The sequence below is a fragment of the Erythrolamprus reginae genome, chromosome 1 (assembly GCF_031021105.1).
Source record: "Erythrolamprus reginae isolate rEryReg1 chromosome 1, rEryReg1.hap1, whole genome shotgun sequence".
NCBI classification, from domain to species: Eukaryota; Metazoa; Chordata; class Lepidosauria; order Squamata; family Dipsadidae; genus Erythrolamprus; species Erythrolamprus reginae.
This window is the reverse complement of record NC_091950.1, coordinates 147735504-147741685: the sequence shown is the minus strand read 5'-3', so window position 1 is coordinate 147741685 and position 6182 is coordinate 147735504. Positions and strand designations below refer to the sequence as shown.

General features: G+C 44.1%; 1 protein-coding gene across 1 annotated transcript in view; it reads left to right on the top strand.

Moving 5' to 3' along the window:
- The first annotated feature begins 1860 nt into the window (after positions 1-1860).
- The window catches only part of DNAJB2 (DnaJ heat shock protein family (Hsp40) member B2), a 31631-nt gene continuing 27309 nt past the window's right edge, over positions 1861-6182 (top strand). Inside the window, exons 1-2 of the mRNA XM_070728646.1 lie at positions 1861-2012; positions 3888-3953. The gene's annotated coding sequence lies outside the window, so the exon portion shown is untranslated. The remainder of the gene's footprint in view (positions 2013-3887; positions 3954-6182) is intronic.

The following is a 6182-nucleotide window of genomic DNA, read 5'->3' as shown; positions in this document are numbered from 1 at the left end:
GCAGGTCAGACTACTGACTGAATAAAGCACAATTGATATGTGAAGGCATAGCTAGATTCACGCAACACATTAAACTGTCAACAACCAAATTATCTTATAGTTCTATGAATTGAGGCATCTTTTGTTCCTCAACTCCCCAGATTTCTGGGGCATCACAACTTAGTCCTTCTATTGCTGATTTCAATCTTTCTGCGATACAAGTTCCCCATTAAAAGAAAAAAAACCTCTTTTAAGATTGGGAACTCTGTTTGGTCTGATCAGTTAGAATCAGTTTGGTGTTTTGGTGAAAATGCTGTCTTAGAAATCAGGAGACTGACTTCTTATACCATCTTAACAACAACAAGAGTTGGAAGGGACCTTGGAGGTCTTCTAGTCCAACCCCCTACTTGGGCAGGAGACCCTACACCACTTCAGACAAATGGTTATCCAACATCTGCTTAAAAACTTCCAGTGTTGGAGCATTCACAACTTCTGGAGATAAGCTGTTCCACTGATCAATCGTTAGGCATGAAGGTCAGTTGGGGAATCTTAGACAACTCTTCATTCTCTTTCTAACTCAGCCCAGTTCACAGGGTTGTAGTGGTGGAGAGGGGAAAAAAGAGGAGGTAATTTGGTCACTTTGAGTTGTACATGAGAAAAAGAAAGGCAGGATAAAAACACAAAAGCAGCAGCAGCAGCAGTAGGAACCCCAAAAAGCAAGTCACTCTTGCTGATTTCTGCTATCCAGTCTCCCACAGTATTCATATACTATTTAAGTAGACCTGCAGGCTTTCCCAAAACTCTATTTTATTTATTTATTTACTCAAGCACGTATTGGTGGTATAGAAAGATATAACCATGTTTACATACATGATACCAGTAAGAGAGAAATATTAGGACAGGGGACGGAAGGCACGCCCCTTATATTTATAGTCGTAAGATAAAATCTTTAAGGAGGAAAGCTTAAGGACTCCTACAGATTATCTTAAAAATGTCCATCTTTTTGATTCAGTGTATGAGATTATACTGTGCAGGGCTGTTTTGAGTGCAGAGGTGCTATCAACCTTTCTTCCTATTCCTACTTTGCATTAATAAAATCCAGTCAATAGACTTTGGCCCTGGGTACGAAAAAAATTCAGGGGGGGCTGAGGAAGCTATAATCGAGATCCAGGACCGCATCTCATCGATATGAAAAACAGAGGAGGGGAGGGGGAACCTAATCAGAGTCCGCTTGGAGTGAGCAACATATAAAAAGATAGATAGATGGATAGGGTAGATAGATGGATAGATATATAGATTTTATTTATTTATTTTATTCATTGATTGATTTTGTCCAATACACAATGAGGGTTTTAGTGGGTATACGCATAGTATAATACATGATGAAGGTTATAGAGGAGATACTCATAGTAAAATATATCTAAGAAAGAATAGAAGAGAAGTTATAGGAATATAACATATCAATAAAAGAATAGAAGAAGAGATATAGGAATAGAAGAAAGATATAGGAGAGCAATAGAACAGGGGACGGAAGACACTCTAGTGCACTTGTACTGGATAGATGGATGGATGGATAGATAGAGAGACAGACAAGCGGGCAGACGCTTCAACCTCCCCTCCCCCCCAAATATAGCCACGGCGGCTTCTGCCTGGTGATGCGGCAAGGACGCCCGCGTGCGGCGCTTAGGTGGGGCTCCACGCGCCCAGACCGGGGAGGGGAATCTCAAAGCAAATTCGCCGTCCGGGTCGGGTTGCCTTTACCTCACCGGTTCAAAGGGCGACGCTCTGACGTTACAATGGGCCTGCGCGCGTTCTATTGGTGGCGGGCCCAGCCAATCGTCGGGCGCGCCCGGGCGGGAGACCAGCCTCCCTTTCTCGCTCACTTGACAGCGGCAGACGGACCGAGGCCGAGCAGCGTAGGGGGGGTTGGTAGTAAAAAAAAAAACAACCACAAAAAACCCCCGCGTTGGGCCGCGCGTAAGAGCGGCTGGCGGCCATGGTGGAATCCGGACGGAGCCTCCTCCGGTGGTAAGGTGCGTTCCCGGCGTTGGTGAGAGACGGGCTTAGCAAAGCCGCTGCATCCGTAGCGTTTAGATGGGACCTTAGCGGCACGGAGACCCCCCCTGGAAATGCAGATCTGCTCCCCAAGATAGGAAAGCAGTTGCAAGCAGCACCCATCCATCAAATAGATCGGAGAAACGGGGACTCCTCCTTGCAAAAGCCTATCGGCGATGTGACCCCCCCCCTCGAAAATCACAAGATTCTGGGTGATCGAGATGATCATCATCATCCGCCCCCCCCCCCCCCAATTTCGGAACAAGTGTCAGGGATGGCTCGATTCGGCCCCCATTCGATGCGCTCGCCCAAAGGGATGGTTACTATTCCCGGTGCACCAAAGCGGAGGGCGAGGAGCCGCCTCCTGTACGTGCTAATTCGGAAGAAAGAGCTTGCGGGCCCAAGGCAGACGGCACCTGGGTTTGCATTGATCTCCGAATGCCTAGCTGAGAAACCCGGGCAGCCCCAAAAGTCAATTGCTGAGGTGTTTATTTGTTTGCAATCGGGTGCGTGCATGGCGCCCGGGCCTGATGATCGCGGAGGATTCCATTTAGAATCCATTAGAATCCTCGAGAAGCTGAAAGCTGAAACCCGCCTCTGAGGCAGGACGTCGCCTCTCGGTCAGCTGAAGCAAAGGGAAACAAAACAAAGGCAGAGAGAGAGAGAGATCCACAATTCCTCCCCCTCCACTTCTTTTTTAAAAGCAAAATATGCATTTGTCACGAGGGGAAAGCGATGCCAGGGGAGAGAGCGCAGGGAATCCGGCCTCTTTCCGTCCGAACGCAAAAGGTTGCTTGCTACTCCGGGTTGTAAAACTGGCTTGAGCACGATGGAGCTGCTAGGGGAATATTGGGGTTTAAAATAATAATAATAATAATAATACACATCCCTGAAAATGAAGAATTAATTAAGAAAAATTAGCCAGGTGGAAAGTCGGGGCCATTTGGAAATAAACTTGGTGAGGTTGGTAGAAGGATTTAAATTTCCAGAAAAGTAATCTGATAAAAATTTGCCTAGGATCATGAGGACTGGTGAAAAGTGACATTAAATGGCTATACCATGGAGTGGCATTACAATGTTCCCTCAATTTTTGCGGGGGATGCGTTCCGAGACTGCCCGCGAAAGTCGAATTTCCGCGAAGTAGAGATGCGGAAGTAAATACACTATTTTTGGCTATGAACAGTATCACAAGCTTTCCCTTAGCACTTTAAACACCTAAATTGCAACCATTTAGATTATTACTTACCCTGTTTATTTATTAAAGTTTATTTAAAAAAATATTTATTAAAGGCAAACAAAAGGTTGGCAATGACATATGACGTCATCGGGCGGGAAAAACCATGGAATAGGGAAAAAACCCATGAAATATTTTTTAATTAATATTTTTCAAAAACCGTGGTATACACTTTTCGCGAAGTTTGAACCCGCAAAAATCGAGGGAACACTGTATTATGGTTGTAAGCCGTCCAGAGTCCCCAGGGAGTAGGGCAGCATATAAGTCAAATCAATCAATCAATCAATCAATCAATCAATCAATCATGCCTTTCTGGGAAGGGAAGGTTAGAGAAGCTGACAATTCAGCATTTCCACATATTTGAGCCTGGGAAGTTGTTCTTAAAGCAAAGTATGGGTCCAGCATGTCATTAGAGCTAAAATTATCTATGGACAGAAAGAAGACGGATCCTAATAGCATTTCTTTGTATACTACAGAGAAATGGTCATGAGCTCGGAAGCTCCAATTTAATTAGAGTGGCCCATTAGTGTGTGTGTGTAGGAGGCATCATCAAGAATTTATAGTGCACAGGGATGCTGAAGGAACAATAAGGATGGGATTGTTTCTGCTTCTTTTCCAGAGGAGGAAGTCCCCTTTCCGTTGTTGAAGCTGTTTCTGCCTCTGTTACTTCATCCCAGACAAGAAGGTAAGGGAGGAAGCAAAATTTGGGGACAGATTGTTTGGTTATTGATTACCAATATTGCCATCAGATAACAAAAGACTTCTACATCTTTATATGTCATTGGAAAGAAAAGAACCACATTCCCTTTTTTTCTAGATAGTTCAAAGTCCCAGAGTGCGTTCTGCTTTAAACTATTCTATCTGGCGGAGTAAGTGCAAAATCTAGGTTAAACTGAAATGAAGAATGGACCATTTTTGGTTCTCGCCACATCTATCCAATTATTGCTTATTTTGTAGAAGAGATATGAATGGAAGAGTGGGGAATTAAAAGGAAATGCCAGCAAAGGAGAAATGACATATCTTGCATCAGATGCAGTGGTGGGCTACTGCTTGGACGGTGGAGAACGCGGTGGGGTAGTGAAAATGGGGCTCCACCCCAGAGCACCCAATTTGCACTGAAAGATGTTGAAAGAAAATTCAGGGCGTCCTGCTTGAGCCACACCTACAGTATGGTAGTAAAAATTTTGGTAGCTCTTCACTGTTCAGATGTATTAACAAAGATGCAAATGAACTAACTGGTCTCTGGGCATCATGTGACTTTCATTGTCAATGACAATTTAGTTGTATTGACAATGACAATAAAGTACAGTGGTACCTCTACTTAAGAACACCTCTACTTAAAAACTTTTCTAGATAAGAACCGGGTGTTCCAGATTTTTTTGCCTCTTCTTAAGAACCATTTTCTACTTAAGAACCTGAGCCCAGAAAAAGTTCCCAGGAAAATTGAGAGCGGCACAAAGGCCCCGCCAGTTTCCTGCCATTCCCCCTGGGTTTTTCTCTCTGGCACAGTGTATGGGAGGCAGCCTTGCACTGGGTGTATGGGAGGCGCGTGGTGCTCCTCACTGCCTCAGAGTCCCTCTTTGGTTTTTTTAAGCCTTAAAGTTTTGGATTTTTTGGATTCCCCTCTCCTCACCTTCTTCCTTCGTCAGTGACTCCTCCTCTTCCTCCTCCTCCCATCCAAATTCCAAGCTTTTATTTCTTTCCTAATGGGTTTGTACACATTACAGTATTTGCTTTTACATTGATTCCTATGGGAAAAATTGCTTCTACTTACAAACTTTTCTACTTAAGAACCTGGTCACGGAATGAATTAAGTTCTTAAGAAGAGGTACCACTGTATTTATAGTTTGTTTAGTCTCGTTCTAGGAGATCATTTTAGTTATCTGTGCTGCAAAGTGTATGAAGTGAATATTCTGAATTCAAGAGCAATCAGTTGGGTCCATATGACATCTCATTGTAGGGTGTAACTCCTCTGCAGTTTTCTGATTGTGAATTTGAATGATGTGGCTAGAAGACTTTAAACTGAGCTGGACTCCAGATCAAGGCTGTAACATTGCTGGATCCATAGAGGTAGTTCTCATTTAAAAGATAAAGGTTCTCCCGCACATGTGCGCTAATCGTTTCTGGCTCTACGCTCATCTCCATTTCTAAGCCAAGGAGCCAGCACTGTCCAAAGACGTCTCTGGGGTCAAGTGGCTGGCATGACTAAACGCCAAAGGCACACGGAGCACTATTACCTTCCCACCACAGTGGTCCCTATTTTTCTACTTGCATTTTTTATGGGCTTTCAAACTGCTAGGTTGGCAGAAGATGGGACAAGTAACGGGAGCTCACTCGGTTACGCGACGCTAGGGATTCGAACTGCTGAACTGATGACCTTCTGATTAACAAGCTCAGTGTCTTAGCCACTAAGCCACTGCGTCCCTAGTTCTCATTTAGCGACTGCATTTGGGACCTGCAACTTGGTTGCAATTGCTAAGTGAAACTGCTTATGACCTTCAACTTTCCTTGGCTATGCAGTTCTGCGGAAGGCCATAAATATGGGGATTGGTCCTAAATTTACTTTTTCATCACTGCAAATGGTTGCTAAATGAGGCAGTTGCTGAACAAGGACTACCTGTATTCTCCTCCCAAAAGCAAGTTTTGGTCTACTATTGCCAGAGCAGCTGTTTTTGCTCTTCTTGCAACCTTCTATCTCTTAAAGATCTAGGCATACTTCTCATGACTTGTATGGACGCATCCAGGTAGTAATTTCTTCCAGGAGTTTTAACTTCTCAATTTAGCCTGCAGCCCTGGGATTTCCTGAAAGCCTCCAATCCCAAATATTAAATAGGCCCAGCCCTGCTTAGCTCCCAAGGGTCAGCCAGGTGCTGCCATCTGTTGAGACATAATAATTGTTAAACTACTTAATGAT